Genomic DNA, 10,109 nt, shown 5'->3' with positions numbered 1-10,109 from the left:
AAGATCAACGACCTAGATTAAAAGAACAACCGCATAACGAACAGTATATAAAAGCAAGCAATACTAACATCTTTTCCCTCCTAAATATTCAAGCTCTTCAAAATCTCTCTCTCTCTCTCTCTCGGAATCACAGAGAATCCATGGCTGGTGGAGAAACAAGTTTGTTGGTTCTGATACTGATTGCTTTGCTAGTTTTGGTATTCGCAATTCAATCTCTGAGAACTGAGCCTTCAGGGAAGGAAGGTCGAGAGTACAAGGAAGGCTTATCTTGAAGATTTTGATCGACGTCCATGGTAATTTCCTCATTTCTCTTTGAAATCTCATCTTTTCAACGTTTTCTTATGATCTTCTACGTGAACTTGAGCTTGGAATTTGATTTTTTTTTTTTTTTTTAATTCTTTTGATTTGGTTCTATATTTGCTTATTTTACCTATAATTCTCCATGTTCTGAGCTTCACTTTGGTTTCTGTGAGTGAACTTTGAATTTCTTTTGAAACGCAAGAATTGAGAATGATCTTAGGTAAATCATTTGTTTATTGTTAGTGAGCGAAAATAATAAAATTCGATTCAATTAGATATTTTCAGCTCAATCTCTGATTTTGTTACAATATATGCAGGCTTGAGTGTTCATATTTTGAGCTCCATGATATTGCTTTTAAATGGAGATAAATATTTTCTGTAAATAAATATGTTTGAATGTTTCAGATTCTTTTTTGATTTGGTAGTAATATTTCTTATTTAATATCTATCAAGAAAAGAATGAAGAAATCTAGCTATGTTTCATTAATTAGCAAAAGGAGTACAAAACCTTATATACAAAGAGTAAAGCAAGACTTACCAACTAACTACTACTAACAGAATCAGAAACTAACTCTACACGTGTGTACACAGTAATAACTAACACTCCCACATGCCATCACTTACAGAATTAAGTCAGCTACTAAACTACAAGTCGTATCTGTTAGGTTCTAAATGTTTAGAACAATTGGCAAATCGTGAATACAAACTTGTCTAGATATAGATCTTAAAGCCTATAGGTATTATTAGACAATACTCAAGGTGATTCAAGTCAATATTCAAGAACATACAAGCTGCAAGAAAAAGATTTCATAATCTGTCTGGTTCGATCGATCAAAAGACAGGCTCGATCAATCGAAAGTCGTATCTGCAGAATTTTAATTAAGCCCAAACAGCAGTTCAAGCCCATTTAGGATTAGGGTTTCTAATCTACTTCTCCCAGTATATAAAGGAAACCCTAAGCACGTTTTTATGAGGCTTTTCAGGGAGAAAAGAAGGTGTCTCTTTTGTATTTAGGGTTTTGTTCCTAAAAAGCTCTCTTATGTCTTCTACCAGTACTATTCCTTGAAGAATCTCAAAATCTGGTATTGTAGAAGTTGTTGCCTTCTCTTGTTATCAAAGGTGTTGATGGTCTAAACCTTCAAGGGTGGTCTTGGAGTCACAAACAGGAGAGTTTGTGTTGCTAAACCTTTGAGTGGGATCTCAAAATCACAAACGGGGGTGTTTGTGTTTTGCAAAGGCCAAAGAAAGAAGGAGTCCATGGATTCGGAGCTTGCACGTGGTCGTGTCAATAAGTTCTACAGGTTGATAGCAATAAGAAGTCGAGCGTGGGGGCTTGTAAGTCTTATTGTATAAACTTCGATTCTTTCTAGTGGATTTGCTTTTTACCTTGAGGATAGCTAGGTCAAATCCTCCCCAGGTTTTTACCGGTTTGGTTTCCTGAGTGATCATATCTTGTGTTATTTATCTTTCCGCTGCTTTGCATGATATGATCTTTGTAATTGTGATAACCTAGATTTGTTAAATTGGACTAAGTAGCAACTTGGCTAATTACCTAGGTTAAATCAACTGTGTTTTAAGGGGTCTAAAAACTATCAGTATCTACAGTACAAAAAACTATCTAATGTCGTTTATGCAATGTTTGTTGTTCTGATCAAGCTCCACTGCTCTTATATGCTCTACTCTTGCTTCTTCCTTGTGTTCAATTCTTTCCACACTCTGATACTCCTCCTCAAGAGCTACTAGTGTGTGTATGTTGATCATTCCCATCTTGCAAACAAGATTAGAAAATTAATTGTAACCCAATGCTTTGGTAAGCATGTCTGCTAATTGACAATGAGTCCTAACATGATTTAGTTTGATAACACTTTCTGAAACCTTGTCCCTAACCACATGACAGACTATTTTAGTGTGCTTTGTCCTCTCATGGAAGATTGGATTGGAGCCAATGTGCAATGCTACATGACTGTCACAAAACAACAATGCCTCTCTATCATGTTTAACCCCAATGTCTTTGAGAAAGTATAAAATCCATACCATCTCACATGTCTCAACTGCCATGGCCCTGTACTTAGCTTCTGCTGAGGATCTTGAAACTGTAGACTGCTTCTTTGATTTCCTAGACACCAAAGAGTCCCCAATGAAGATGCTATAACCTGTAACAGACCTCCTTGTGTCAGGGCATGAGGCCCAATCAGCATTTGCAAACCCCTTCAAGTTTAAATCTGTCTTAGAAGAGAACATAAGACTCTTTCCTAGTTCACTTTTCAAGTATTGCAAGACTCTGTGCTGCATCTAGATGTGGTTTTCTTGGTCTAAACATGTATTGACTAAGTTTATGGACAAAAGTGATGTCTGGCCTTGTGATTGTCAAATACAATAACCTGCCTATTAACCTTCTGTAGCAACTTGGATCTTTAAGCTTTTCTCCCTCCCACTTACTTAATTTGAGATTTTGTTCCATAGGTGTCTTAGCTGACTTACATCCAAGCATACCAGCATCATTAAGAACCTCAAGTGTCTACCTTCTTTGACAAAGAGCAATCCCTTTGTCTGATCTAGCAACCTCTAGCCCAAGAAAATACTTCAAGTGATCTAGGTCCTTTAGCTTGAACTTGTCATCTACCATAACCTTGAACCTGTCTATCTCAGTCTTATTATTACAAGCTATTAAGACATCATCCACATGCCCCAAAAGAATCATGAAAACATTACCTTGCTTCTAGTAAACAAAGAATAATCAACTTTGGACTGAATGAAGCCAAGCTGAAGCAAAGAACCAAAAACTTGGCAAACCATTGCCTAGAAGCTTGTAAGGCCATATAAGGATTTATTGAACTTACAAACTACCTCCCCCTGGCTATGAAACCCTTGTGGAAGAGCCATGTAGACCTCCTCATCTAAATCACCATGAAGAAAAGTATTATTCACATCCAATTGACTAAGAAACTAGCCCTGAATTGCAGCCATAGCAAGAAGAACTTTGACAGAAACCATCTTGGCAACAGGGGAAAAAGTTCCAAAATAATCCACACTCTCTTTCTGTGTAAAGCCTTTAGCAACTAACCTTGCCTTGTACCTCTTAACTGAACCATCAGCCTTGTACTCAATCTTATACATCCACTTACATCCTATAGGCTTCTTACCAACAGGCAATGGTGTCAATGTCCAGGTATTATTAGCCTCAAGTGCAACTATTTCGATAGTCATGGCTTCTTGCCATTTGGGATCAAAAGCAGCTTGGTAATAGTAAGTAGGCTCAACAAGGGAAGAAATGGAACAACAGAAAGACTTGTAAGAAGGAGAGAGGTATTGATAAGAAATATGGGAAGAGAGAGGATACGAAGTACTTGAATAAGGAGGATTGGCATCAAGAACAGAAGATACCTGGTTGCAATGATAAGCCTGTAAATAAGAAGGTTGTTTGACAGCTCTAGAAGACTTTCTAAGAGGGACAGGATCAACAATAGGATTAGGGGGTTCTGCAGGTACCTCATCAAGTAGATCATCATCAAGGGAATGATGAATATGGATGATTGAATCATGAGGAACAACAGAAGAAGATTTAGACTGAATGATGTTATCAAAAAGAGGGTTAACAGCAGGAACATAGGGCAAAGATAAGGTAGGTTGTTGGACAAGACCACAAGAATTTGAAACAAAAGGGAAACCAATCTCATGAAAGATGACATCCCTAGAGACAAAGACAGTATGAAACTCAATATCAAAAACCTTATACCCTTTAACATTGTATGGATAACCAAGAAAAATACATTTCCTTGCCCTTGGAGAGAATTTGGTTCTGTATGAGGAATGGTTGAGGCAAAACACAAGCAACCAAAGACCTTGAGATGAGTATAATCTGGAAGCTTGTGAAAAAGGAGATCAAAAGGTGTTTTATCATGCAATAAAGGTGAAGGGAGCCTGTGAATGAGATAGGTAGCAGGTAAAATACAGTCACCCCAAAAATGAATAGGAATCTATGATTGAATTTGCAAAGCTCTAACTATGCAAAGAAGATGCTAATGTTTCCTCTCCACAATAGAATTTTGTTATGGAGTGTAAACACAGCTATGTTGATGGATAATTCCATGAGAATTAAGAAAGTCAAACATATCAAACTCTTTAGCATTATCAGTTCTAATAGCTTTGATTTTAAGGCCAAATTGAGTATGAACCATAGTATAGAAAGAGTAAAATAACTGCCTAACTTCAGATTTGGACTTCATCAAAAATAACCATGTTGCTCTTGTAGCATCATCTACAACAGTTAAAAAATACTCGAAGCCATTCAAAGTAGGAGTTGAATATGGTCCCCATACATTCATATGAACCAAATCAAAAGCACGACTACTGATTTTATTATGAAAAGGAAAAGGCAATCTCTTAAGTTTTTTCATAGGACAGATTTGACAATCTTTATTACATGAAGGTTGTAAAGAAGGAATAACATGACACAAAGTATTGAGTTTGACATCAGAGGGGTGACCTAATCTACCATGCCAAATGGAAGAAGATTGAGAAGGAACACATATGGAAGCTATTGCAGCGAAATGACTAAAAACATCACTGATGTTGTAAGCAGCTAAGAAGGCAACAAGGGAAGAACTAGATGAATGTTAAAGGCTGTCAGACTGCAACAGATACAATCCATCAAGTGTCTTGCCCACCTCAATCGTTTTCTAGGAGGTAAGGTCCTAAACAAAACAATAAGTAGATAGAAAAACAAGACAATATGGCTGAGATTGAGTCAAAGTACTAACAGACAAAAGATTAAAAGTAAAAGATGGAACACAAAGGACATTCTTGAGAATTAGAAAAGAAGAAAGAACAACAGTCCCAATGTGAGTTACTTTAGTTGATTCCCCATTAGGCAATTGAACCAGTGACTGTCTAGTAGTAGTGATTGATGTTAACAAATCAACTAAACACACAAAATGATCAGTGGCACCAGTATCCAACACCCAAGTATTATTACCATAAGCCCTGCTATGACCACTTGTGCAGCAAAAACACTATGAGAAAAGTCAATACCTACCATTGCCACATGGCAGAGTTGAAAGAAGATGCTACATTGGCCATTGGGTCCTCTGAAGCTTGAGGTGTTGCTGCAAAAGAAGAATTGGATGCACCAAACAAAGCTAAAAGCTGCTGACACTGCTCAGGTGTGAAGGCAGAAGGTTGATGCATTGGAGAAGTAAATTCTGAACATGAACCTGAGGATACTTGGTGTGCCATGGAAGGTTTAAACTTGAATTTAAACCCTGGTGGAAAACCGTGTAACTTGTAGCACTTATCCACAGTATGACCAGTCTTACCACAATGAGTACAAATTGGTCTATCCTTACCCTTCCCACTAGAATTAGCAAGATTGGAACCATGATTGACATAATCAGTGGACACTTTAGCAGCTAAAACAGTAGAATCAACCTTAACTACAGAAGCATTTGGGATTGATCTTTGTGTTTCTTCTTGGATTAGCAAAGAATAAACCTTGCTAAGAGATGGAATTGGATCCATAAGCAACACTTGAGTCCTAACTTGGGAGAAAGAATCATTCAATCCCATTAGGAACTTCATTACAGACTCTCTAACTTGCAGATCATTAAGCCTTTTGTTGATATTACATACACTTTCCACAAGTGCAAGAAGGAAATGGACTAAGGTTTTGCAATTGATACCAAAATACTTTCAATTGAGTAAAGAAATCAATGATGGACATTTCACCTTGATGTAACTCTGCAATTTCCATTTGAAGATTGAATACCCTTGGTCCATTGGTTTGGGCAAAACGATTCTCCAAGTCATTTCAGATCTCTAAGGTAGTGTCCTTATAGATGATGCTTGCTTGAAGCTTTAGAGAGACTGAATTGGTCAACCAAGTTCCAACCATGTTGTCACACCTAATCCAAGCTTGCACAGATGAGGGAGTAGAAACCACTAGTCATAAGAGAGTCAGAGTCCCATCAATGAACCCTAATTTATTCTTGGTGAGCAAAGCCTTCCTCACAGCTCGAGCCCAAGCTGAGTAGTTTTCTCCACCAATTAAAGGCTGTGTAACAAGCACTAAGCTAGGATTCTCAGCATGATACAAGAACAGAGGGTCATCCATTGGAGAATCATGCGAAGAAGAAGATGGATTCTCAGGTGCAAATCCATTAGCAGAACTATTTGTAGTTATGGTAGTTGCAGCAGAAGCCATTGTTGACAAAAAGAAGAAAGTTTTCTAAAAAAAAGAGTGATTTTCAAAAAATTGAAGAAGAAACTGAAGAAAATGCAAAACCTTAGAAAGATTTGGGAATTTGCTCTGATACCATATCAAGAAATGAATGAAGAAATCTGTGTTTCATTGATTAGCAAAAGGAGTACAAAACCTTATATACAAAGAGTAAAGCAAGACTAACCAACTAATTGCTACTAACAAAATCAGAAACTAACTCTACGCATGTGTACACAGTAATAACTAACACTCCCATGTGCCATCACTTACAGAATTAAGTCAGCTACTAAACTACAAGTCGTATCTACAGTACAAAAAACTATCTAATTTCGTTTATGTAGTGTTTGTTGTTTTGATCAAGCTCCACTACTCTTATATGCTCTGCTCTTGCTTCTTCCTTGTGTTCAATACTTTCTACACTCTGATAATATCTAGCTATCCATAAATGAAAAACTAGAAGAGTCAGATTTATTTCTCCAAAAAAATCTTCCATTTTTAATGACTTCTACTTAGAATTTAAATTTTAAATTCAGGTTGGAAATTAAGGAGATAACATAAATGGAACATGATTGATGAAGAAAAGGTATGGACAACATAACCCTAATTAGTGATCTCACGCAATTTGATTTCATCACCAACAATATCTTATCTAACTAAGAAAAAAATAATGTAGCTTATATAGTGAAAAGGGCATTACTATTATTGAGTGTCCATTTGGCATGATTAATTTTGTTTTGCCAACTTATTTTACTATTTAGCTTATTTTTTGTTCTATTTATGGGTCCTACTGCACTTTTTAGTACTATTCATGGATCTCATTATACTATTTCAGCTAACTTTTACCTTTATCTACAGTACTTTCAGCAAAAAATTTTCAGTTTTAGCAAAATAAGCGGATCCCAAACATACCCTAAGTGAGAACAATGTTGCCATATGAAGTTGGCATTCTTACTGAATAACAAAGATGTGATGATGTTTTTATATAAAGTAGTCCCTTTTATTTGTGCTGAAATGGAAATTAGAATGAGGGTGCGATTGGATACTGCTTATTTTACTAAAAACTTAAAACAATAAAAAAAAAAAAATTTGCAGTTACTATTCACACTCACAAAACATTGTTCATTTGTCTACTTGCACTATTCATGAGAGAGGCGCTGGTAAAAAAAAAGCCAAAAACGCCAAACGTGGACGCGCTGGACGTGATCCAAATGGGTACTAAGTAGACGTTCCGATTATATAATTGTAGTATAATGCCAATTTTTACAAATATGTATATATATATATATATATATTTATTTATTTATTTATATACACACATATATTCTTATTCTTGTTATTCATGTGCCTGGGGGATTGGCGTTTACCAATCATGTTCAATTAAGGGTAATTTCGTCATAATAAATCAATTATTTCTCAGATGCTAGAAGTTTTCGAGAACTACCTTGAGATCAGGGTCAAACCCAGGTGAGGGCTAAGGGGGCCTGGGCTCTGCTGGGTCCAATTTATTTATTTATAGTTATTATTGATAGTTTTTAGATCCCTTAAAAACACAATTGGATTAACCTAGGTAATTAGCCAAGTTGTTACTTAGTTCAAATTCCAAATCTAGGTTATCACAATCAAACAATCATATCATGCAAAGCAACGGAAAGATAAATTACACAAAGATATGATCACCCAGGAAACCAAACCGGTAAAAACCTAGAGAGGATTTAATCTAGCTATCCTCAAGGTAAACCTGAATCCACTATGAAAGAATTGAAGTTGTTCAATAGGACTTAGACCACTAACATCCTATTGCTACCCACCGGTAGAAACTTACTGACACAACCACATGCAAGCTCCGAAACCACGGACTCCTTCTTTCTTAGATTCTCCAGCAAATACAAGCACACCCGCTTATGTTTCTTTAAGTTCTTATGGCAGCAACTAAATGATCATCAAGTTCTTGAATGAATCTCCTTCTTGATAATTCTAAACTTGTGTAAAGGAAAACTCCTCACAAATCTCACAAGAGATTTACACAAACAGCAATATGAGCAACACTAAAACGTGACTAGGGTTTGTCTTATATACCTAGGGCAAAAACACAAAACTCTAAACGTTTAAATAAACTAGAGCTGAGTTGGAATTCTGCAGAAAACACATTCTGCCCCGAATTTCGACTGATCGAGCCTAAACTTCGATCGATCGAGCCTAAACTTCGATCGATCGAACCTAAACTTCGATCGATCGAACCAAGCCGAAATGCTTTATTAAATCTGCATCAACTTAAATCCAACTTTACATAAATGAACCAACTTTGAGCAAGTCTAAACACGACTAAACATCTTGTTTTGATCATGGTTTGCCAACAATACACATTAGAGTTCTAAATACATAAGATCCTAAGTCTTTAGAACCTAACAATTATATATTTAATTTTTGTAGTTGGGCCCCTTCCAAAATCTTAAGTCCCTTCTTCTCAATAAACCTAGCTAACCTCACCCAAATAACAACTATTCAACCCAAAAACTTAACAAAAACAATAAAAATATTCATAATGGTGATTGTATTTTAGCCAAAAAAAAAAAATTTATTATTTTACCACAAAAAAATTATGTGTTATTGGAGAAACTAAAACTAAACTTTTTGTAACTACAGTAAACTAGTATAAATACCAGTTAACTGTAGCAAGTTATTAAAAATAAAATAAAATATTTTATTAAGATTATATCTCTTCCATCAATTAAAAAACTTAAATTTTCTCTCTTTCTTTATTATTTTAATGAGTTGTTTATATTATTTTAAATGAAGTGATAAAAAAAATAGAACAGTGAGGAGATAAAATAGATAAAGTAACTTTTTGAAGTGCTAAAAGCTAAAATTTTTAGTATCACCACTGTGAATGCTCTAACTTCAACAACAACAACAACAAAAAAAAAAAAAAAGCACTAACCAACCTTGTATTTAATGGTGAAACCAGGAATTTATCTTTGGAGAGGGCCACACATAAAATTAGACAACTTTTTTTTTTTTTTTTGTATGAAATCTAGAATAATAATGTATAATACAATTGAATAATCAATATACATTTCAAGAATGTGTCAATAGTCCTAAACTTAGCCATGGACCTAGACTTATCAAAATAAATTATCACCCATTAAATAAAATGACTGAGATTTTTTAAAAAATATACTAAAAAAATACTAATAATTTAAAGATTGCTAAATAAAAGTCAAACAATCATTCAAGTTTCAACTCATAAAAAAAATCTAATAAACAACAACTAAATACATGTTAATATGTTATTTTATTTTATCAATAAATTAAATGTTATATAGTAGTATATTTTAATCAAGTACATTTATAATGCCATATGATATATATATATATATATATTGATTATTGCAATAACAAATAATATATTATAAGGAAAATTAAAAGAAAACAAATGAAAAGAAAAGTGCATTACCTAGTAATTGGGTAAGTGGGCAACAGAGTGGGTCAGGGGCACAACCACACAAGGGCCTACACGGAAGCTTGGGAAACTTTGTCTGTATTGCCAAGTCTAGTCTGCCATTATTATTCACACATTCACACGGAAGCTTTG

The sequence above is a fragment of the Quercus lobata genome, chromosome 7, assembly GCF_001633185.2.
Source record: "Quercus lobata isolate SW786 chromosome 7, ValleyOak3.0 Primary Assembly, whole genome shotgun sequence".
In the NCBI taxonomy this organism is placed as follows: Eukaryota; Viridiplantae; Streptophyta; class Magnoliopsida; order Fagales; family Fagaceae; genus Quercus; species Quercus lobata.
The sequence above is the reverse complement of the archived record's forward strand: the minus strand, read 5'-3'. Positions refer to the sequence as shown.